Genomic DNA, 25,723 nt, shown 5'->3' with positions numbered 1-25,723 from the left:
CCTCGGACCTGCAGCACCGAGCCCAAAATCATGCTGCGTTTCCACCGTTAGACCAGAAGCTCTGCAGCACTTCACTAAAACCTGCCCATGACACACCTCTCTGGACCAACGTCACACAAACCCGTCATTTCACCAACAAATGGAAGTTTAATCAGAAAACGAATCAGAAAGAAATCACTGGATATAGCGAGATCGCAACAAACGAACATGATAAAAGCGTCCGTTTGTTGGCATTTTTGTTGTTTACTTAAAGATTTAAAACCCAAACATTGATATCAGTTTTACAATAATAAGCGATACATTGATCATAATAAATTAATTTATGTCACTATTGCACATTAGTCACAGAAATAAAGTGGTATTTACCATTATTTCACAAAATACTTGCGTCCGTTTCTTTTTATTTTTAGTCACAGGAAAGTTTGTTTGCATCACGTTTAGAAAGAAACGAATTCTACAAATTTTCCACCCAAAATACGAGCTTTAGCACTCTCTCCAATATGGACATCAGACAGAGACGAGACGTACTGGCAGATAAAATAAACAAACAATTGTGAGAGCCTATATGATGTGTCCGATTTCTTCAAGCGGTTGTATTTATTACCATGTTTACTATGGTAATGGTTAGCAGACAGTGTTTTACCTCGCATATATATTTCTGCCTTATACGGTGATCAGAATCCACATCAGATCACAAACAGAAGTTATTTCAAACACTCGCTGCTGTCTGAAAGTGAGTTTTGAGCTAAACTGATTTTAAGTCTTTAATGCTGATGTTAGCTGGTATATGAAACCCGACTGGACCTGGCACACACTAGCAGGCCCCCTTTTGGCCCGACAGTGGAAACGCGGCTATTGTGGGATAGGTGCCTTGCTCAATGGCACTTCAGTCATTTCCTGCTGGTATTGAAAATTGAACCCGCAACTTTTAAGTTACCATTCTGACTCTCTAACCATTAGGCCATGACTGACCCCGTATTACATCTGAGACAGTGGTTCTCAAACCTGTCCTGGAGTACCACCAGCCCTGCACATTTTGTATGTCTCCCTGTACCTGACACACCCTGAAATGTTGGCGCCCATTACGTAATCACATTGGAAAGGTCACACATGACGTAGGAGGGAGTACTGCGGCAGGGCGCAAAAACTCCATCTCATTTTCTCCAACTTCAAAATCATCTGACATCGTTGTTTTACCTTTTTTTGTAAAGGGCGTTTGACTTAGTCTTTGCATGTTCACTTTGTAGACACTGGATCAGTACTTCTGCCTACGTCACGCATGACCATTCCAACATGATTACGTAATGCGTGGCGTATCGCAGAGCAGTGCAAGACGAGCATTTGTGGATAAGATGTAATTATATATATATTTTTTTTTTTTTTTTTTTTAGAAAATGGCCAATCGTTTTGCTAGATAAGACTCTTATTCCTCGTCTGGGATCATGTAGAGCTCTTTGAAGCTGCACTGAAACTGACATTTGGACCTTCAACCCGTTGAACCCCAGTGAAGTCCACTATATGGAGAAAAATCCTGGAATGTTTTACACAAAAACCTTAATTTCTTTTCAACTGAAAAAAGACATCCTGAATGACATGGGGGTGAGTAAATTATCAGGATTTCAAGTGAACTAATCCTCTAAATGTTATGAAGTGATGAGAATACTTTTTGTGCGCAAAAAACGCAGTGCAGCGCTTCCAGGTTCTACATCTGAATACCGGCTCATTATTGGCCGGCTCCCGTGTCAACATCACACATGTCATGATGCGCACGTGAACAGCAAATACTGAGCCGGCATTTGGACGTAAACATGTAAGCACTGCACTGTGTCTACAATGTCAACAGAGTAGGAGACTGACTGGAAAGAGGAGAGATTATTTAATAAAGTCATAATTATTTTTTTTTTTGGCACAAAAATTATTCTTCTCGCTTCATAACATTAAGGTTGAGCCACTGTAGTCACGTCAACTTTTTTAACGATGTTTTTACTACTTTTCTGGACACTGAATGTGCTAATTTCATTGTTTTCTATTGAGGATAAAAAAAACCTCTTGGATTTCATCAAAAATATCTTAATTTGTGTTCTGAAGATGAACGAAGGTCTTACAGGTGTGGAACGACATGAGGGTGAGTAATAAATGACAGAATTTCATTTCTGGGTGAACTAACCCTTTAAAATGCTGCACAGAACAGTGACTGACTCAATCTCTTTGACCCTTTTAAAACTGTTATTATGATCTGTTTCAGATGATCTGATCACAGTTTTGCTCAGTTCTGACTGAGGAGAACTAGAACAATTACTTTGAATATAGAAATTAGGACCTTTTAAGATCTAATTAATTATATATAGTTATCAAAACTTTTGTAATTGGGTTGTTTTGATTCATAGGAGACGTAATTGCATTTCTTAAGTTTAAAAGTTTTTCAGATGACACTTTATTAAAGGTCAGTTTTATGGATTGACAACAGCAGCCACTCTTACGCCTGTTTCACTCATACTCCGTCTGCAGTGTGTATGTGGTGCGTATTTTTTCCCGTGCCCATGTTAACAGGTTAGAGTTTTCACACTGTACGCAGATGCGTTCTGGAAGTGCGTTCCAGTTGCGGTGCGTCTGCAGCAGTGCAGCACAATTGTTCGCATTTAAAATAAACATGTATTGACATGAAAATATAGTAATTTCATCATAGATGCAGATAATTTAAAGTCTATTCTGTTTCAAAATCAACACATGGCTTTTTGCCTCATACTGTAAAAAATTAAACTATTTTTTTCATGCAACTTCCAACCAGCTGCAGGAGATTTGAGTTCTCAACTTGTTGTTGTGTAACAAGTTCAATTTACAACAAATTAAGAAAACTCAAATCTCCTGCAGCTGGTTGAAAGTTGCATGAAAAAAATACTAGGCTAAATGCACATGATTTATAAATCGAGGGAACAAAATAGTAAATCATGTGCACGATTTAGTAAATCAAGGGAATTAATTAGTAAATCGTGCGCACAATTTAATTTTTTTTCTTGCATGTCGTGTGGGGCTCCGTAAATTTTTAAGTTTTCTCAACTTTAATTTTTTACAGTGCAGGTAAAGCAAGGAAAACGACACCTTACCTCACATTACATAAACAAGGAGACATAATGGATAGCACTCGTCTCTTCATGAGGTGGAAAAACAAAAGTTCTTTATGACCTGCAGGATTTCTTGTATAAAGATTTAAAAGCAAAAGAAGAGACAAGATTCTGCTGTTCTCATGTAGGCTACTGTGTTTTAATTTAAAATGTTTTAACATATAGACATGTTTAAAAGTTCGCCACTTGCTTTTTACTTAATATATAAATGTAAAGTATTACTTTATATAAAATATAAAGTAATGAATTGAATAAAACATTAAAATGTAGTGAATCTATGGAAGAGTGTATCTCAATGCTGACAAGCCATGTTCATTAACAACTTTTGGATTTGAAATAAAAATAAGTAAATTGCAAACGCGGCTTATGTGAAAGTACAATATCATGTTCTGTTCCTGCATCGCATACGTAACGCAAGCGGAGTGTGTGTCAAACAGGCGTCAGGGATGTAGAAGTCCTCAGGGAGACATCAAAACTGTCCTGGGTTCAGCAGCTACTTTTAGTGTTGAAATGTTTGAATTACTCTTTGATGAGTTCAAAAATTAGAAGTGGCAGGCCGCTCATTTTTAAGAGCTACTCATAAATTTCCATGTTAGAAGCAACTTTTAGCCTAAAAATATTGGTGACTACAGACTCAGATTATTGGAACTGCAGCACTGCTCAGATTAATCGATAAAAGAATAAATGTAAGTAATACTTGCCCTCCTGCGTTTCCAGAATTAAACGACCCCTGAGATGACAATGACTAGAGGAATTAAAGCACACAGCCAGAGGAGGTGAGAGGAGTTGGGAGGTTTTGGGGTGGAGGAGTGTGGAGGAGCTGTAGTGGAGGTAAAGTATGCTTCTGTAAGAGAGGAACAGGAAATGTTAGAGGTTTTAAACTGCAAATGACACTTACCCTGACCATAACCTGATTCTAGTATAGGGTACAACAGGGATAAAGGTTCACTGGGGTAAAAGGTGGATTTGACTTTATTCTCCATTAAACCAATAAATGGCACAAAAATTCAGCTCAGCACTATTCTTAAAGGCATGTGGGGGTAAATTATGACAGGATTTTCATTTTTGGGTGAACTATCCCTTTAACAACCTCTTTTGATGAGGCACATGGAAATTTGTCTGATCCTTGATGTGATCACAGACAGCAGCGCAAAATTGATTTTAAAAAATATGGTATCAATCATAATAAAATCATATTTATTTGTTACTACTGAAGCTTTGTTAAATTATTATGGGGTCTCCTTCAATGCTTTCAGAATCTTTACTTTTTTAAATAATTTTGTTTCTTTCTTTTTTTTTTTTTTTAATGAACAGTATATTTATTGAACAAACAAAATTCTTTTATTTCTCAAAATAAACAGAAAATAGTACAAAGTTTGCTAAAGTGATTGTTTTGAACAAGTATTAACTTAGACATTATTAAATAATATATTATTAGATGCATATTTTAGCTAAAGTATTTGTATCAGTTCTTTGTATCTGTCATTAACTGGGAAGCGCTATTGTGTCACCAGACAGACACAAGCAAAAACTAGCTTTAGATTTAACACATGTGGTTTCGTCCCTGTAGTTAGAGGATGCCAGCTGAACACTGGACCCACACGTTTGCTGTGGTCTTGTCAGTATCAAAAAACCTCCTCGCCACCTCATACATTAATGCGATTTTTAAACTAAAACCACTTTTATCACTTATTTTCACACAAAATATGTTACCCATTAATGTTCAATAAAAACACATACACATATAAACATATACATATTCTGCAATCATGCACTACAGGAGTAATGAAAAGCACATTTTCTCCTGTTGTGTTCTACATTACAGGCAAAAATACATTATAGTAACACACTCACCGTTGACAACAAGTGTAATAGGATTCACATCAGGCATGTGCGTTCCAACAGGTTCTGCTTCATAGAGTCCTGATCTGGAGCTGTCAACTTTCTTAATGGTTACAGACACGAATCCTCCTTCAACCATCAGTTTGACTCCAGTTTCTTCCACAACATCACAGCTTTCAGAACCGGAACAGCCCAGTGCGATCAAACGAGTCTTTTTCGTAGATTCTGATGTAAACATTATCCTCAATTCATAGGCTTCCTCCACTTTATCCATTGGGAAGGACAGTGTAACATCTTCTCCATGGTTTGCCTCGATCTTTGACCCATCAGCATCGACTGTTTTGAACAGAAAGAAAGTGTTTAGGATGACAATTAACCACTGCTTTAGAATAATGAGTGATGAACTGACAGTACAATATTACAGTTAAATAAAAACCAGCATCTGTCCATTAACCCCCATCTCTCCTACCTGAAACCGATGCAAAGTTAACTAATATGAAGACAGTGGAAATTAATTTCATCTTTAACAAAACTGTGGAGAATCTCCGAGATTTACTCAAAATAGGCTAGGGATGTCGACTCGCCTGTTTGAATGTAAAATTAAATACCGACTAAAGTGACAAAAAAAATTCTCGTTTGATTTCAGTTCGTCTCCCTCGTCCTGTCAGTCGGAGAAGCAAAATGCATATTCATTTGTTCTCCTTCCTCCTGCCAGACAGACCAAGCCAAAAACACAAGATGGAGGTGCATAGAAATGTTCCGTTAAGGGATTCAGCCTTTGAGGGCTAAACGTGCACTTCCGCACTCTTGTTCAGTTTGTTCACAGACTCACAGTGAAGATGTTCACAGAGCATTCTGCGGCACATTTTAAAACACTTCCCGATCTGTCGATTCCATTTATCATTTTCGATCATGATAAGCCCTTTTTATTGGTTTAAACCATCGTTACAAATAGTCTATCTAAATAGCATTTAAATCACTATATAGGCTATTATTAATCAGTCTTCAGTTTTCATAAAGGAGCTCAAAAGCTTGCAGTGCCCCGTTCTGGCACCGCATTCTAGGACCCTAGTTTTTTTTGTGACAGCGCCACCTACCGAATCGGAGAACCGCAGTCCCAGGAACGCATTTCCAGGACCCTTGTTTTGGAGGACCGAAAAAACTGCCACCAAGGCAGTATTTTCACCCAATTTTAACTACTTTTAGAGTTTTAGAGTTTTTTAAAGGTTTATTACACCCAAATACTGCTTCCTTTATTGCAATTAAATCTGGTTTCTAGGAATGTTGAGTAATTATTGGGTCTAAGTTGCATAATTTAATAACTCATCAAGTAAAATAAACAAGGAATGATGGTATAGCCTTTTCAGTCAATCACATTTTCAAGTACAGAGGGAATACACAAGGATGACTCTGGGGGTAGATTTAAGTTTGTGTATATTTTATAAAATAATATATTGCAACAGTTGAATTTGAACACACACAAAAACAAATTTGTTCATGACGTGAACCACATAGGAAGAACTTCATGGACAACGTCTTCACTGACTCCTAAGAGAGACAGAGATAGAGAAGTGAATGAAATAAGGAACATTTAGTTGAACATGTTTAACTCTCTAATTTTTAATTTTAAAGATCTTAGTCACCACAGAGCACACACATTACATAGCTACGATACAAAATTATATCAATCTTCATACCAAATAATGTTCGTATTACTGTTACTGCATACCGTTCAAAGATTTGGGGGAAAAAAAATCATTTTGATGTAGGAACAAAGGTTCTTGAACCATTCATGTCAATAAAGCCCATCTGAACCGATAAAAAAAAAAAAAAAAATGAATAGAGGGAGATGCAAGAAATCTGAATAGAAATAACATGCTATTGACATGACTTTTCCTGTCCTTTAAATATTTAAAGCACACATTTTGATGTATGCAGCAGCACTACCTACCAATGGATGCTCTCCCCTCTTTTCCCAATTGTTTCTTTATCATTCTATTAAATTCCTCCACTTCACTGAAATAGTAAATAAAGAACATATTCACTGCTGGGTTAACAGAAATGCTGTTAAAAAAAAAGGATACATTGGACATTGTGTAAAAACAATTCAATTTTCTACTCATCCCGCACAGACAAATTCTGAAGCCCAGCCAGGCCATATATGATGGCCTATCAAAAGAAAATTGTTAATTGAAATATGGTCTGTAGATAAGCAGCATACGGTATAATATACAGTAGAGTTTGAAAGGGCAGAAACATGCACAATACATTATACAGGTGCTGGTCATATAATTAGAATATCATCAAAAAGTTGGTTTATTTCACTAATTCCATTCAAAAAGTGAAACTTGTATATTATATTCATTCATTACACACAGACTGATATATTTCAAATGTTTATTTCTTTTAATTTTGAGGATTATAATTGACAACTAAGGAAAATCCCAAATTCAGTATCTCAGAAAATTAGAATATTACTTAAGACCAATACAAAGAAAGGATTTTTATAAATCTTGGCCAACTGAAAAGTATGAACATGAAAAGTATGAGCATGTACAGCACTCAATACTTAGTTGGGGCTCCTTTTGCCTGAATTACTGCAGCAATGCGGCGAGGCATGGAGTCGATCAGTCTGTGGCACTGCTCAGGTGTTATAAGAGCCCAGGTTGCTCTGATAGTGGCCTTCAGCTCTTCTGCATTGTTGGGTCTGGCATATCGCATCTTCCTCTTCACAATACCCCATAGATTTTCTATGGGGTTAAGGTCAGGCGAGTTTGCTGACCAATTAAGAACAGGGATACCGTGGTCCTTAAACCAGGTACTGGTAGCTTTGGCACTGTGTGCAGGTGCCAAGTCCTGTTGGAAAATGAAATCTGCATCTCCATAAAGTTGGTCAGCAGCAGGAAGCATGAAGTGCTCTAAAACTTCCTGGTATACGGCTGCGTTGAACTTGGACCTCAGAAAACACAGTGGACCAACACCAGCAGATGACATGGCACCCCAAACCATCACTGACTGTAGAAACTTTACACTGGACCTCAAGCAACGTGGATTGTGTGCCTCTCCTCTCTTCCTCCAGACTCTGGGACCCTGAAAAATGTGAAATTTACTTTCCTCAGAGAACATAACTTTGGACCACTCAGCAGCAGTCCAGTCCTTTTTGTCTTTAGCCCAGGCGAGACGCTTTTGATGCTGTCTTGTTCAAGAGTGGCTTGACACAAGGAATGCGACAGCTGAAACCCATGTCTTGCATACGTCTGTGCTTAGTGGTTCTTGAAGCACTGACTCCAGCTGCAGTCCACTCTTTGTGAATCTCCCCCACATTTTTGAATGGGTTTTGTTTCACAATCCTCTCCAGGGTGCGGTTATCCCTATTGCTTGTACACTTTTTTCAACAACATCTTTTCCTTCCCTTCGCCTCTCTATTAATGTGCTTGGACACAGAGCTCTGTGAACAGCCAGCCTCTTTTGCAATGACCTTTTGTGTCTTGCCCTCCTTGTGCAAGGTGTCAATGGTCGTCTTTTGGACAACTGTCAAGTCAGCAGTCTTCCCCATGATTGTGTAGCCTACAGAACTAGACTGAGAGACCATTTAAAGGCCTTTGCAGGTGTTTTGAGTTAATTAGCTGATTAGAGTGTGGCACCAGGTGTCTTCAATATTGAACCTTTTCACAATATTCTAATTTTCTGAGATACTGAATTTGGGATTTTCCTTAGTTGTCAGTTATAATCATCAAAATTAAAAGAAATAAACATTTGAAATATATCAGTCTGTGTGTAATGAATGAATATAATATACAAGTTTCACTTTTTGAATGGAATTAGTAAAATAAATCAACTTTTTGATGATATTCTAATTATATGACCAGCACCTGTATACTTTATGTATTTAATCTCACTTTATTAACCAATGTCTTTGCTGCTGACCTTTGATGATCCAATTCAACCATACTAATAAGCAAAAATGACTTTAGACAAATATCATATTTGTGTTTCTTTTTTTATTATTATTATTTTTATTGCTAAAATAAGAGTTTAGATCTTTCTTCAGCAGCAGATGAAAGGTTTGTTTGAGCAGCGCCCTCTACTGTACAGCTGTGAAATTATATTTCCTTCAGCCTGAGGATTATTCATTTCACTTCTGGCCTTAACATCTGCCAAAAATAGAAAAAAAAACATTGGTAATTAAAAAAACAAACAAACAAGCCCTCCTTAGATGAGGAAAAGTAATGCAAAAGTAATGTAACAGTACTTTCCACAAAAAGTAAATAAAGTTACTTTTTTTTAGGTATATTGTAATATTGTAATGCATTACTTTTAAAAGTAACTTTCTCCATCACTGCATGGCTGCACTGAACTCTGGGCCGGTTCTGGTCGGGTCTCCTCTACAGAGAGAGGAACATCCAGAGACTGACGATCCATTTCTATCACACAGAAAAGATGAAGATGAACTTAAACACACTATATTATTTGAAAACATATTCATTCAGAAACAAATTATACAAAACTCATGTTTTGACCGTGAATGTGTTAATAAATGAATAATATGTTCATTAAAGAATAATCATACCCTCAGAGGAGAAAACAGAAGTCATCATCTTCCAGACAGCAGAGAGATAGAAGAACACTGATGGACAAACACACGTGACTGCAGACCCTGGATCTGTAACAGTTATTTTAAACAAGTTAAATTTTGAGTCATTATATAGGTAAAAATGATATGGTTAAAGATTATGAAGAAGGTGGTCTTAAAATGATTGACTTTGACATTATGAATGGGGTCATCAGTGTTTTATTAATGATGAGTCCTCTTTCTGATTCAGGATTCAGAAAATGTGCCGGCAAATGTTTTTTTTGTTGCAGTGTGACTTCCTAAACTCCCTATAAAAGTTTCTCCTTTGTCTTTAACTTATTGTTTTGTATGTTGTGTTGATGTGATGTGAAAATTGAATGTAATCTCAGTCTTTGTTTGTAAATCTTTTAGTTATGACTGACTTGCTGTCAATGTTCAACAAGAATATGAATTAAAAAAGTGCGCTAAAAAATACCATGACTTTATTTTTTACACTGTAGCGCCATCTAGAGGGGGAGGCGTGTTTCTGACTGTAAATGAGGACCGAAAATAAAGAATCGTCCTTCCAAAGCGCGCCCCGGTTAGGGCTGCACTTCAAGAGGTGGAGACGAGACGCAAGTGAAGAGAGAATACAAAATATCAAATAATAAACCTGTTATAATCATTTATTAATCATTATTAATGTTAGTTAATAAACATAATTTCTGAATCAGTAGGCTAGATTTTGAAAGTAACATTAACTAAGATTAATAAATGCTGTATAAGCCATCGTTAGTCAGTCTGTTGTCTTGTAATGTTATCAAATGAAAGATTATTATAAAGTGTTACCTAAAAATTCTAAGGTATTTATCAGTTGAACTTCTGGAGGATAGTTTTTATTTGTAATAATTAAAAAGTACAGTAAAAAGTTTGATGGTTTGAAATGTTGAGGTTCATCATCATTCTACCAAACTCTCTTAATCTCTTAATATCACTGAGCATTGATTATTATAGCTATGAATTTATTCACATTTACATTTTTGTGAAAAGTTTTAGTAAATAAATATATTAAATAGGTGAATGACTGACCTGTAGTGGAGTTCTGCATGTTGGAGGAACAGGCCGAGTGTTTAAGTGGTGCTCATTTACAGTCAAATGTATGACTATGTACGCATACATAGGAGGAGCATACATAGAAAGCTGCACAAGAGGAGGACCTCTTGCGCAGCTTTCTATGTATGCTCCTCCTCTTGTAGCTTTCTATGCACGCTCCTCCTCTTGTGCAGCTTTCTATGTATACTCCTCCTCTTGTAGCTTTCTATGTATACTCCTCCTCTTGTAGCTTTCTATGTATACTCCTCCTCTTGTAGCTTTCTATGTATACTCCTCCTCTTGTAGCTTTCTATGTATACTCCTCCTCTTGTGCAGCTTTCTATGTATGCTCCTCCTCTTGTAGCTTTCTATGTATGCTCCTCCTCTTGTAGCTTTCTATGTATGCTCCTCCTCTTGTAGCTTTTTATGCACGCTCCTCCTCTTGTGCAGCTTTCTACTGTGTGCTTTAACTGTGTGATCTCTCTCTTGATTTGTCAACTACGCATCAGGCAGTAGGTCTGTTTTTGCCAAATAACCAAATTCAGATCAGTTATTTTCCATTTTAAAAATACTGCATATCCTGAGGTACATCATGATGTGTTGATCTGATTGATTGAAGATCAGAGCTGTAGAAACATTTGTTAATCTCTGATACATCACACCTGCAATCTCAACAAATTAATATTCTATAATTGTAGTCTACCTCTTAAAACGATTAAAAATATCAGTTGTTAGCAATAACTAAATTTTAAAAAATATATTTTTCGTGTTGTGAAGGTGTAAATCTACATTTTCATGAAATAAATTCAAGTCTGATATTTATTTATTGATTTTATTTGACAGGGACAGCAGCACTCTATCAACAGACACAAGAAAATAATACCATAAAGAAATACAATAGGCTGATTTTCATCTGTCCCTGACCAGATAAAGACAACCTAGACTTAAAAGAAAATGTAAAATGATCATAAAAGTGACACTTATACAATTTTTTTTTTAAAAGTATAAAGATAACTATCAAATCATATTTGCTCACACTGATTATTGTAAAGCCACAGCTTCAAGTTAACAGTGAAATATCAACTTGTCTAATGAACACTGGTAAAAAATCCCATTCTTTGCACACATACTTTTAAATTAAACAACAGATATATGTTGTATCAGTAAATGCTGTCATCTTAAACTGTACACTATAAATCAATGTATTATTATTTAACGTTTATGAGATATTACTCTGACAGTGAAGTCGACTTATTTAACCAGATGAGAAAACACCAGTCAAAGCTGTGGGACAAATACATTTATTTTCTTAATAATAAATATAATTTAAGGAATGAATCTCCAATACAACAAGAGTCATTTGATCAACAATCTGAACCACAGGGAAGTAGCATGAAATGGGTTTTTGCCGTTCACACTTAATACAGATTCCAATATCAGATATGCACAAAAATTGGATTTGGACTGACAGTTTGAACACGACTGAAGTGTTAAAGTGTCTAAAAACACGAGTAGATCTTCAGGATTTTTTCGCCATCCGTTCATGAAGACTGCGACACAATCACTGCCATTGTTTTTCCAGTTCTTTCTTTGCACACACTTGATCTGTGAAGAAAACAACAGAAAACTGTCCTTAGTGAGGCACAACATGACAAAGTGAAACATCCTTTATGGAAAAAGTCATGTGACACATCAAAATACCTGAAACATTGAGAGAGGTGGAGGGTTTCATCGGGACAGAGGATTCAACATCTGCTGCGGACTCACATTTCTGAAAGTCAAAACAACAATACAATTACAAGACGTCATTTAAACCAAATAAAAAGGTGCTACAGTCAAAGCTTAATTTATACATTTCAGTTTTTATACATTTTTTATATTCATTTAATTTAATACTTTTAACCCACAGTCTTTGACATTATTTTAAATGCTTAAAGCACATCATTTATTAGTTAACATTCAGATGAACCACACCATTTTTAACCTGCAAAATAAGCAATCATTCTCCCTCTTTCACTCAGAGCTGAATAAAATAATGTTGACAAAAGGTGATTTAATGGTGATGGTTAAATGTTAGAATTCCTTCTTTACTCCTACGCTTTTGGTACAATCAAATTGAACACATTCCCCACCATTAAAACTGGTGCTTGGGTCTAACTGAGGATAAAAATGTACCTTGTATACAGAAATTAGGACAATTTAAGATCTTATTAATTATATATAGAGTTGTCAAAACTTTTGTCACTGAGTTTTTTCAATTTGTGGGTGACGAAACTGCATCTCTAACCAAAACATCTTAGTGATTCAGATGATACCTTATTAAAAGGTCAGTGTCACTGTAATATTACAATATATTTACTCAACACAAACTGACAACAGCAGTCAGGCTAAACTGTCCTGGGTTCAGCAGCTTTTTTAACTTTTAGTGTTTGGACAATTCCATGCAAAGGTCATCTTTACCATGAAAAAAAAGTTATCAATAGAACAAAACCCTTTTTAAATTGTCCATTTAGGTCTGTGATATACTGTATTAATGTGCTCTACCAGAAATTAAGAAAATTGCCTTGTTTATCCACAAAATATGAAGTAAGCAACAATGCTTACATTAAATTTTCAACCAGCAATATTTCAAGCTTTCAAAAAAATGGATCAAAGACCCCCTTTTTTAAACTTTATTTTAACAGTAAGCATTGTGTAGAAAGATAGAGGCATGCCTGAGAAATAAATACACTCATTTTGTCATAACAGCACTGCATGTTGAATTTATAAGGGCGGGAATAAAGAGGTCAGGACGCTTCAGTGCTCTGTCACGTCCGTAACGTTTTAATGATGATGAAGTTTATGTCATATAACAATTATAAATGCAAATAAATTAAAACTTTATATGCAAAGCTAAATTATGTTTATGCTTATTAGAATCAACAATTCAACTAACTACTTTGCTCTGAACAACCATAATAATCGTTACAGACGCTTCATATTAAATCTGACTTCGCTTCTTTATATTGCTGTGATCTGTTTCAGGCTTACCGTGTATCAGAACATATCCAATAGTCGCAATACTCTTTGTGCTTTGTTAGTTTTAATATGAAAAAGGTTCAACTTTCAAATTCAGTAGATTTTATAACAAAATTTAAACAATAATGTCGCTCTTTAATACGGCGCGTGACAGATTAGCTACTGCAGATCAGGCGCACATGAACCGATCTTCTCTTCCTCTTACAGTTACAGAACGAAATATGAACATCAATAGGTAGGCCTATATGATACAGTACAACTTATAGAAGATCTTTGTGTCTCATAGGACACTTCCCTCGGGATGTCGCGTTTTAACCTGTTGGATAAAAAATGAATAGCCTATTGATCACAATCCGCGCGATCAAGCTGACAAAATAAAAATAATAAGATTGCAATATTTTTGACTTGAAATAAAGTTTGATGATTTTGACTCAAGACTTTGCTTTAAACTGTGCAAACTAGCTGAAAACCGTGTGATCATTTAGACACAAAACACAAAACTGACATGATTGCGATTGACAATAGTGTACGTGGGAAAATATGCGATTTTAAACTGCTTTATGATAAACATTAATATTTGTCAATGTATTTTAGCAAGTAGTTCTGTAAGAATGAAATTTATGATCTCTAAATTGATTCATGAACAACGCACACGCTTTGTCAACATGAGAAATAGGTCTAATCCATAACCTTTTGCAAAAACAGAGTATAAAGTTGTATAAAGTTTAGTAAAAAGTTGATAAATTGTGCATTCTTACCATACTGGTATCACAGATTTCAATATTTGGTAGATTAAAAGCTTGCTTGAGGTGAAAGTTTTAAAGCAGTCATCTGTGCCGCTTTCAGACCGGTCATGTCCGTAACGTTGTTTTTCCTCATAAATGCGAACACGAAAAATGAAATAAAATTATTATTTTATGCTCTGAGGAGAGACAACCCTTCTTCATTCGGTGGGCAGTATTACTTTTGGTATATGTAAAAAAATATGTTGTCACCCAAAACTTACTGACTTTTTTGTCACGTCCCGTAACGCGTGTATATTTCCCTCATCTAAAATATAAAACGATTATAGACTGACATTTTTCTAATGTCGGGACTTCCTTAGTAAGGGATTATTAAATGCATTCTTTGAGCGTTTATATTTCAAGTTTTGACTCCAAATGTCACGTCCATAACGCTGGAATTGCCCGTTTAATTTTTTAATAACTCTTAGATGAAAAATGTACGAGTCATAAAATTAGGATTTCAATTTATATACCCATGTTAGAATCAACTTTTAGGTGAAAGGTGAATATGGACTCAGATTATTAGAACTGCAGCGCTGCTCATATTCATCGATAAAAGAATAAATGTAAGTAATACTTGCCCTCCTGCGTTTCCAGAAGCAAACGACCCCTGAGATGACAATGACTAGAGGAATTAAAGCACACAGCCAGAGGAGGTGAGAGGAGTTGGGAGGTTTTGGGGTGGAGGAGTGTGGAGGAGCTGTAGTGGAGGTAAATGGTGCTTAGGTAAGAGAGGAACAGGAAATGTTAGAGGTTTTAAACTGCAAATGACACTTACCCTTTCATTTTCATTTTTGGGTGAACTATCCCTTTAACAACCTCTTTTGATGAGGCACATGGAAATTTGTCTGATCCTTGATGTGATCAGAGACAGCAGCGCAAAATTGATTTAAAAGATATGATATCAATCATAATCATATTTATTTGTTACTACTGAAGCTTTGTTAAATTATTATGGGATCTCCTTTAATGCTTTCAGAATCTTTACTTTTTTAAATAATTTTGTTTCTTTCTATTTTAAAAAAAATTAACAGTATATTTATTGAACAAACAAAATTCTTTTATTTCTCAAAACAAACAGAAAATAGTACAAAGTTTGCTAAAGTGATTGTTTTGAACAAGTGTTAACTTAGACATTATTAAATAATATATTATTAGATACATATTTTAGCTAAAGTATTTGTATCAGTTCTTTGTATCTGTCATGTGTGGTGTGAATGCTGTAACTGACTGAACTGGGAACCGCTATTGTGTCACCAGACAGACACAAGTAAAAACTAGCTTTAGATTTAACACATGTGGTTTGCTGTGGTTTCGTCCCTGTAGTTAGAGGATGCCAGCTGAACACTGGACCACCCACACGTTTGCTGTGGTCTTGTCAGTACAGTACCTCCTCGCCACCTCATACATTAATGCGATTTTTAAACTAAAACCACTTTCATCATTTATTTTCACACAAAATATGTTACCCATTAATGTTCAATAAAAACACATACACATATAAACATACATATTCTGCAATCATGCACTACAGGAGTAATGAAAAGCACATTTTCTCCTGTTGTGTTCTACATTACAGGCAAATAGACATAAAAGAGTAACACACTCACCTTTGACAACAAGTGTAATAGGAGTCACATCAGGTATGCCTATGTGCTCTCCAACAGGTTCTGCTTTATAGAGTCCTGATCTGGAGCTGTTCACTTTCTGAATTGTTACATTCACGAGTCCTCCTCCAACCATCAGTTTGACTCCAGGTGTTTTCACAAGATCACAGATTTCAGAACCGGAACAGCGCAGTGCGATCAAACGAGTCTCATTCGTAGATTCTGATGTAAACATTATCCTCAATCTATCAGCTTCCTCTGCTTTATCCATTGGGAAGGACAGTGTAACATCTTCTCCATGGTTTGCCTCGATCTTTGACCCATCAGCATCGACTGTTTTGAACAGAAAGAAAGTGTTTAGGATGACAATTAACCACTGCTTTAGAATAATGAGTGATGAACTGACAGTACAATATTACAGTTAAATAAAAACCAGCATCTGTCCATTAACCCCCATCTCTCCTACCTGAAACCGATGCAAAGTTAACTAATACGAACAAAGTGGAAATTAATTTCATCTTTAACAAAACTGTGGAGAATCTCCGAGATTTACTCAAAATAGGCTAGGGATGTCGACTCGCCTGTTTGAATGTAAAATTAAATACCGACTAAAGTGACAAAAAAGAATTTCTCGAAAAAATTCTCGTTTGATTTCAGTTCGTCTCCCTCGTCCTGTCAGTCGGAGAAGCAAAATGCATATTCATTTGTTCTCCTTCCTCCTGCCAGACAGACCAAGCCAAAAACACAAGATGGAGGTGCATAGAAATGTTCCGTTAAGGGATTCAGCCTTTGAGGGCTAAACGTGCACTTCCGCACTCTTGTTCAGTTAAATATGCAATGTCAAACCTTTAAAAATAATTAAAAATATTGAATGAATTAAAATTATTTTTCGAGATAGCAAAGCTTTTTTTATTATCGATATAAAATATATACTGTGCATGCTAAAACAACACAGATTCAATACTGTCGGATGTTAAAATCATTTACTTACTAGAGGCAGTGAATAATGTTGCCAAAGAGAAAAGAGCGATTGTCGGACAGGGGTGCATTTCCCAAAGCGAACTATGGTCGCAAGTTCTGTCGTTATCAATAGAGTTCAATGGGACAAACAACCGTAGCTGACTAACGACGCTTTCAAGAAATGCACCCCTGGCTGAATCACGCAACATTATCCGTCTGCAATACCGGACTTTCACTTTCAGGACTGCAGTTCTAGCCCAATAGAATCTGTCTGCGGTCTGCAAGAGGGGCGTAACACGAAGGGGGCGTAACTTGAAGTTGTCAAAAATCACACAGAACCACAGACGTCGTCAAAACGTGATGATATCGGCAAGACAAATCGTCACCATATGAGGGAGTATGACTGACTGACATCTCTTGAATCAGAATCGTACTACTTACAGGTGCTGGTCATATAATTAGAATATCATCAAAAAGTTGATTTATTTCACTAATTCCATTCAAAAAGTGAAACTTGTATATTATATTCATTCATTACACACAGACTGATATATTTCAAATGTTTATTTCTTTTAATTTTGATGATTATAACTGACAACTAAGGAAAATCCCAAATTCAGTATCTCAGAAAATTAGAATATTACTTAAGACCAATACAAAGAAAGAATTTTAGAAATCTTGGCCAACTGAAAAGTTTGAACATGAAAAGTATGAGCATGTACAGCACTCAATACTTAGTTGGGGCTCCTTTTGCCTGAATTACTGCAGCAATGCGGCGTGGCATGGAGTCGATCAGTCTGTGGCACTGCTCAGGTGTTATAAGAGCCCAGGTTGCTGTGATAGTGGCCTTCAGCTCTTCTGCATGGTTGGGTCTGGCATATCGCATCTTCCTCTTCACAATACCCCATAGAATTTCTATGGGGTTAAGGTCAGGCGAGTTTGCTGGCCAATTAAGAACAGGGATACTATGGTCCTTAAACCAGGTACTGGTAGCTTTGGCACCGTGTTCAGGTGCCAAGTCCTGTTGGAAAATGAAATCTGCATCTCCATAAAGTTGGTCAGCAGCAGGAAGCATGAAGTGCTCTAAAACTTCCTGGTATACGGCTGCGTTGACCTTGGACCTCAGAAAACACAGTGGACCAACACCAGCAGATGACATGGCACCCCAAACCATCACTGACTGTGGAAACTTTACACTGGACCTCAAGCAACATGGATTGTGCTCTCCTCTCTTCCTCCAGACTCTGGGACCCTGATTTCCAAAGGAAATGCAAAATTTACTTTCATCAGAGAACATAACTTTGGACCACTCAGCAGCAGTCCAGTCCTTTTTGTCTTTAGCCCAGGCGAGACGCTTCTGACGCTGTCTGTTGTTCAAGAGTGGCTTGACACAAGGAATGCGACAGCTGAAACCCATGTCTTGCATACGTCTGTGCGTAGTGGTTCTTGAAGCACTGACTCCAGCTGCAGTCCACTCTTTGTGAATCTCCCCCACATTTTTGAATGGGTTTTGTTTCACAATCCTCTCCAGGGTACGGTTATCCCTATTGCTTGTACACTTTTTTCTACCACATCTTTTCCTTCCCTTCGCCTCTCTATTAATGTGCTTGGACACAGAGCTCTGTGAACAGCCAGCCTCTTTTGCAATGACCTTTTGTGTCTTGCCCTCCTTGTGCAAGGTGTCAATGGTCGTCTTTTGGACAACTGTCCAGTCAGCAGTCTTCCCCATGATTGTGTAGCCTACAGAACTAGACTGAGAGACCATTTAAAGGCCTTTGCAGTTGTTTTGAGTTAATTAGCTGATTAGAGTGTGGCACCAGGTGTCTTCAATATTGAACCTTTTCAGAATATTCTAATTTTCTGAGATACTGAATTTGGGATTTTCCTTAGTTGTCAATTATAATCATCAAAATTAAAAGAAATAAACATTTGAAATATATCAGTCTGTGTGTAATGAATGAATATAATATACAAGTTTCACTTTTTGAATGGAATTAGTGAAATAAATCAACTTTTTGATGATATTCTAATTATATGACCAGCACCTGTATAATTGTTTATCTTACATTATTTGTCGTGACGTATTGCGATCTTCAAGCAGGAGATGGATGAAATATTCTGAATTGTGATGCCGACTGTTTTCTCCATAATTTACTCTGAATTGACTTAAGCTGAACAATGATACTATTGTCTTTGTAATGCTGCTTTATAGGAGAATTTAATTCTGTTTGCATCATTCAGTAATTTAATCGTCACTTGACTGTAAAATCCAACAAAATTATGTATACAACCTGTCATATTCGACAATATATATGAAAATCGATTAAGAAAACTTTAATTCCTTAAAGTTAAGGTAATAACATGCAATAACAATAATAACATAAATAACAATAATTTAACTAAGCTTAAATGAACTGACATTTGAGCAAGTATTATGAATTTATTTGTCAACACGCAGATGCACACACTCATACACATTGGTCACAGGTCTCTTTTTAAAAACATTAAACATATCAACCCCAAATGTTTAAAAGACAATTTTCCATTTCAACAAATATTTCATATTTGGTAACAAAAGTTACAGCATTAGGTGTCACAAATTAACAATGAGCAATCATGCTTTACCTTTAAAAAAAACGAAAACAAAAAAACAAGGCACAGTGGTCACATAAGCAATGAATGGGTCAGAGCAGGCACAATGAGGTCTTTGATGTCTTTGACTTGTTTTAAGCTTCACAGTTCAACCTTTTAAAAAAAAAAAGACTACAATAAGGTTAAAATGGTTAACAATAGTTACAGCATTAGGTGTCATTCCTCTCAGATTTCATCAAAAAGTTGTGTTCTTACAGGTGTGGAACGACATGAGTGTGAGTAATTACTAATTAATGACAGAATTTTCATTTTTGGGGGAACTAACCCTTTAATTGCATTAACTGATGTTAACATATACATGTTAAAATATATTAGTCTGTATGTACAAACATTAAACAATATATGCTGTAAAATTGACAGTTCATGTTAACTAATAAATTAACTAATGTTCATAAATGTCTCCTTATTCTAAGGCAGAGATGGGCAACTCTTTTCCTGGAGGGCTGATGCAGATTTTAGTCCAAACCTAATCTAACAACAGCGAACAGAGTTGCCCAGCCCTGTTCTAAAAGTGTGGAAGAACTTCTGGATTTGGAAACAGACACTGGAGGGTGCACAGACGCTGGAGGGTGCGCAGACGCTGACGCTGGAGGGTGCACAGGCGCTGACGCTGGAGGGTGCGCGGACGTTGACGCTGGAGGGTGCACAGACATTGAAGCTGGAGGGTGCACAGACGTTGAAGCTGGAGGGTGCACAGGCGCTGACGCTGGAGGGTGCACAGACGTTGAAGCTGGAGGGTGCACAGGCGCTGACGCTGGAGGGTGCACAGATGTTGACGCCGGAGGGTGCGCAGACGCTGAAGCTGGAGGGTGCGCAGACGCTGGAGGGTGCGCAGACGCTGACGCCGGAGGGTGCGCAGAGGCTGACGCTGGAGGGTGCGCAGACGCTGAAGCCGGAGGGTGCGCAGGCGCTGACGCCGGAGGGTGCGCAGACGCTGAAGCTGGAGGGTGCACAGACGTTGACGCTGGAGGGTGCACAGGCACTGATGCTGGAGGGTGCGCAGACGCTGGAGGGTGCGCAGACGCTGACGCCGGAGGGTGCGCAGAGGCTGACGCCGGAGGGTGCGCAGACGCTGACGCCGGAGGGTGCGCAGGCGCTGACGCCGGAGGGTGCGCAGGCGCTGAAGCCGGAGGGTGCGCAGACGCTGAAGCTGGAGGGTGCACAGATGTTGACGCCGGAGGGTGCGCAGACGCTGAAGCTGGAGGGTGCACAGACGCTGGAGGGTGCGCAGACGCTGACACCGGAGGGTGCGCAGAGGCTGACGCTGGAGGGTGCGCAGACGTTGACGCTGGAGGGTGCGCAGACGTTGAAGCTGGAGGGTGCACAGGCGCTGACGCTGGAGGGTGCACAGACGTTGAAGCTGGAGGGTGCACAGGCGCTGACGCTGGAGGGTGCACAGATGTTGACGCCAGAGGGTGCACAGACGTTGAAGCTGGAGGGTGCACAGGCGCTGACGCTGGAGGGTGCACAGATGTTGACGCCGGAGGGTGCGCAGAGGCTGACGCTGGAGGGTGCGCAGACGCTGAAGCCGGAGGGTGCGCAGGCGCTGACGCCGGAGGGTGCGCAGACGCTGAAGCTGGAGGGTGCGCAGACGTTGATGCTGGAGGGTGCACAGACGTTGATGCTGGAGGGTGCACAGGCGCTGACGCTGGAGGGTGCACAGATGTTGACGCCGGAGGGTGCGCAGACGCTGAAGCTGGAGGGTGCACAGACGCTGGAGGGTGCGCAGACGCTGACACCGGAGGGTGCGCAGAGGCTGACGCTGGAGGGTGCACAGACGTTGACGCTGGAGGGTGCACAGACGTTGAAGCTGGAGGGTGCACAGGCGCTGACGCTGACGCTGGAGGGTGCACAGACGTTGAAGCTGGAGGGTGCACAGGCGCTGACGCTGGAGGGTGCACAGATGTTGACGCCGGAGGGTGCACAGACGCTGAAGCTGGAGGGTGCGCAGACGCTGGAGGGTGCGCAGACGCTGACGCCGGAGGGTGCGCAGAGGCTGACGCTGGAGAGTGCGCAGACGCTGAAGCCGGAGGGTGCGCAGGCGCTGACGCCGGAGGGTGCGCAGACGCTGAAGCTGGAGGGTGCACAGACGTTGACTCTGGAGGGTGCACAGGCACTGATGCTGGAGGGTGCGCAGACGCTGGAGGGTGCGCAGACGCTGACGCCGGAGGGTGCGCAGAGGCTGACGCTGGAGGGTGCGCAGACGCTGAAGCCGGAGGGTGCGCAGGCGCTGAAGCTGGAGGGTGCGCAGACGCTGAAGCTGGAGGGTGCACAGACGCTGACGCTGGAGGGTGCACAGACGTTGATGCTGGAGGGTGCACAGACGTTGATGCTGGAGGGTGCACAGGCGCTGACGCTGGAGGGTGCACAGATGTTGACGCCGGAGGGTGCGCAGACGCTGAAGCTGGAGGGTGCACAGACACTGGAGGGTGCGCAGACGCTGACACCGGAGGGTGCGCAGAGGCTGACGCTGGAGGGTGCGCAGACGCTGAAGCCGGAGGGTGCGCAGCGCTGAAGCTGGAGGGTGCACAGACGTTGACGCTGGAGGGTGCACAGGCACTGATGCTGGAGGGTGCACAGCTGCTGAAGCTGGAGGGTGCGCAGACGTTGAAGCCGGAGGGTGCGCAGACGCTGACGCCGGAGGGTGCGCAGGCGCTGAAGCTGGAGGGTGCGCAGACGCTGAAGCTGGAGGGTGCGCAGACGCTGACGCTGGAGGGTGCACAGACGTTGATGCTGGAGGGTGCACAGACGTTGATGCTGGAGGGTGCACAGGCGCTGACGCTGGAGGGTGCACAGATGTTGACGCCGGAGGGTGCGCAGACGCTGAAGCTGGAGGGTGCGCAGACACTGGAGGGTGCGCAGACGCTGACACCGGAGGGTGCGCAGAGGCTGACGCTGGAGGGTGCGCAGATGCTGAAGCCGGAGGGTGCGCAGCGCTGAAGCTGGAGGGTGCACAGACGTTGACGCTGGAGGGTGCACAGGCACTGATGCTGGAGGGTGCACAGCTGCTGAAGCTGGAGGGTGCGCAGACGTTGACGCCGGAGGGTGCGCAGAGGCTGACGCCGGAGGGTGCGCAGACGCTGAAGCCGGAGGGTGCGCAGACGCTGACGCCGGAGGGTGCGCAGAGGCTGACACCGGAGGGTGTGCAGAGGCTGATGCTGGAGGGTGTGCAGAGGCTGACGCTGGAGGGTGTGCAGGCGCTGAAGCTGGAGGGTGCACAGGCGCTGACGCTGGAGGGTGCACAATCTTAGCAGCACGTGACCGCACGTCACTCCCGGATAACTGAAAATGGGCAAAGAGGTGGGACGTGGTTGGAGCCCATGATGTGAGTGGTTGCTGAAACCATGCCCGCCTAGCTCGACGTGACCAGAGCCGTTGAAAAACATATTTAACGGCTCTGGACGTGACCATGTTAGCAGGCAAATTAGCTATCTAAAATATTAATAAAGATAAGTTATATCATTAGAAAGGTATAAAAGTTTCCTGTCAATCTACGGTGTTTTTTTAAGATATAGATGCTCCAACACCAGTAATTAATTTGTGTGGGGCGTGCAAATAACACGAAAAATCAAACGGAACTTCATACTTTTAATGAAATAGAGATCGCGAGATGAGTCCAATCCGTGGCACCTGGGTAAAATGTCCGTACTTTTTGTCCACGAAAGTGTTAAATCCATGAAATATTGATATATTATCCATTGTTTGCATCACATTTCTTCGGAATGATCTGCACGCCATCATCGTTCTTCAAGAAATTATGCAATCTGAGCAACGTTTATGTTGTAAAACTGTATATGTACAAATGTTCTCTCAAACAAATGAGCACGTGTGCAAAGTATAATTTTTTAAAAATAGTGCAGCAGTTTTAGTTATAATATCCAAGCAGTGCTATTGTCATTGTAGTAAATCACAAGACGATCCAACAACGTGTGTTCTGTTTGTCTCCGCATGCGAGCACATGTGCACAGACACACATCAGTCTCTGTAGCGGCCTAAAGCCGCAGGAGCTGAGTGCGGAATAACTTGTGACTCGTCAAACATTCGTTAACTTTGCCTCTTGAGGTTTATTCTTACATTGAAAGTTTTCTTGAAGCATTTGAAAGAACCATTTTGAGTAGATGAATTTACGGTCAACAAAAAAATGTGTGCTCCCACACTCCCCCCCCTCCATATATATTCTTAAGTTATAGTAAAAAAAAAAAAAAAAAGGTTTAAAAAAGGAGGTTAAAAATAATTTGACACTAATATGGATTTTTCTCTCATTCTCATGTTTTTATATAGTGTTAGAGCTGGGATCTCCTCTGAAGGACTGAGTACATTTGTGTTCGTGGACATGCATACAGACCAGGGAACATTCTGATGTTGTCAGTCAAGTTCTGAACTGGAACCAATATTTGGAGAAGTTCATTTATTTCCAAAGGTGGACAAAAACAGCTTTTTTTTTTTTTTTTTTTTTTTTTAGGAGAACACTGATAATAATAAGAAATGTTTCTTGAACAGTCTTCTTTCAAAAACATTAAGACACTTAAATACTTTTGGCCACCAGTGTACATTAATCAAATTTTGGAAATAGTGAAATGATTTTGAAAGTGGGGTTATGTGTCATGTTACCTAATGAGACTGAGAAAAGAACTGTTTTGTCCTGTGTTGGACCTTTAATTTTTGACTGCTTAAAAATGTATTTATATTCTGCAGTTTCATGAATGTAATTTTTGATATTTAACTATAATATTTTTGACAATAAGCTAAACAACCATTGACTTTAAATAATTTTTTTTTTTTTAACACATAATGTGTTAATTTAACACATTTACACATCTTTGTGCTAACCTTTTTGACACATTTACTTTGTTACAAACAATAACAGCTTAATGAGTTAAAATTAACACAAAAAATGTTGTCCATTTAATGTGTAAAAATTGTCATTTTTAACACATCCTTTCCAGCATTGGCAGACTGTTTATTTTGTGATATATATGCAATGTTTTAAATTAAAAAAATAAAATATTTTACAATAATTTTGTCTGTTTGAATTGTATTTCAGTAGTACTTAATGTAATTAATTCTATGTAAAAAATTATGAAATCTATATTTAGGACAAATAATTACAGTAGTGTACTCATTATCTGGGTTTTTTTACAGTAATTGCACCGTATTACATAATTACAGTACCATGTAGTTACTGTAAAACTGAAATACGGTTATAGTACTGTAAATCTTAATTACAGTAACTTACTGGCAACAGTGTCATCTCTACTGCCCACTATTTTATAAAGGTTACTGTTCTGAAATAAGACATTCTCTGATGTATGCAGCTGACAAATTGTCAAGTTTCAAAATGAGACCAATGGCCAGTTTTTAGGAACTAAAGCACAAACTTAGCAAACACTGGTAAGAGTGGTAAGTTGTTGTTTTCCTCACTCCTGCAGGTTCATATTGAGTTCCCCAGGGATGTGTATGTTCACAACTGTTTTTTCACTACTATTTACATTGATAATACAAAAGTAAATGAATAATCTCACACTTTCACATTTGTGAAAAGGAGTCAACATTCATGTGAATATTGTTGTAAAATTTTCAGATGATGCTGCTATACTTGGTCTTCTGCATAAAGATAAGGACATTCAACATTACGCAGAGATCACTAACTGGAGTAAAGAACTTAATTAACATCAGAAAAACAGAGGAAATTATTTTTGAGTTTAAGTTAGTGGGCAACCACTCACCTACCAGATGTACTTTTCCATCCTCATTTTAAAGTGAAGTTGGTTAAACAGAATTGTCTCTGTTAGTAATTTAATAAATTCAAATTAATAATAATTAGTAATCTCACACTTGTACCATCGAGGAATCTTTGAAATGAATAGGTTTGAAAGATTATACTTTTTCTTATACGCCTGCCATAAGGCTGAAAGCTGAGATTTGAATGCGGCTCTCTTACAATACATTTATTACACATTCATTTGTCTTAGGTCAAGTTGAATAACACACGGGATGTTTAGGCGACACCTAAAAACTGAAAACTTTTTATGGCCATTAATTTACATGACAATGGTGTTTTGGCTGCCTGAAATGCAACAACTACATTTTTGA

At 39.1% G+C, this 25,723-nt stretch overlaps 4 long non-coding RNA genes across 8 annotated transcripts; all 4 read right to left on the bottom strand.

The window, feature by feature from the left end:
• Positions 1-3,824: 3,824 nt before the first annotated feature.
• On the bottom strand, positions 3,825-17,216 carry LOC127505992 (uncharacterized). 5 transcript variants are annotated; one of them, XR_007927860.1, is made up of 6 exons: positions 17,010-17,216; positions 6,916-7,820; positions 6,694-6,773; positions 5,434-6,512; positions 4,977-5,300; positions 3,829-3,966 (listed from the first exon to the last, which is right to left on the bottom strand). It is a non-coding gene; the product is annotated as an uncharacterized LOC127505992 (long non-coding RNA). The 5 variants fall into 5 exon arrangements; XR_007927863.1 differs by having other exon boundaries at positions 6,916-6,980; positions 17,010-17,214; XR_007927861.1 differs by having other exon boundaries at positions 3,825-3,966; positions 6,694-7,820.
• Positions 8,946-10,743, bottom strand: LOC127505997 (uncharacterized). The gene is made up of 4 exons (XR_007927871.1): positions 10,606-10,743; positions 9,535-9,627; positions 9,280-9,388; positions 8,946-9,118 (listed from the first exon to the last, which is right to left on the bottom strand). It is a non-coding gene; the product is annotated as an uncharacterized LOC127505997 (long non-coding RNA).
• On the bottom strand, positions 11,894-14,986 carry LOC127505994 (uncharacterized). Its single transcript, XR_007927867.1, has 3 exons — positions 14,385-14,986; positions 12,310-12,379; positions 11,894-12,213 (listed from the first exon to the last, which is right to left on the bottom strand). It is a non-coding gene; the product is annotated as an uncharacterized LOC127505994 (long non-coding RNA).
• Positions 14,993-16,852, bottom strand: LOC127505995 (uncharacterized). Its single transcript, XR_007927868.1, has 3 exons — positions 16,485-16,852; positions 16,022-16,351; positions 14,993-15,132 (listed from the first exon to the last, which is right to left on the bottom strand). It is a non-coding gene; the product is annotated as an uncharacterized LOC127505995 (long non-coding RNA).
• Positions 17,217-25,723: the final 8,507 nt, after the last annotated feature.

Source organism: Ctenopharyngodon idella, chromosome 23, assembly GCF_019924925.1.
Source record: "Ctenopharyngodon idella isolate HZGC_01 chromosome 23, HZGC01, whole genome shotgun sequence".
Taxonomy (NCBI): Eukaryota; Metazoa; Chordata; class Actinopteri; order Cypriniformes; family Xenocyprididae; genus Ctenopharyngodon; species Ctenopharyngodon idella.
The sequence above is the reverse complement of the archived record's forward strand: the minus strand, read 5'-3'. Positions and strand labels throughout refer to the sequence as shown.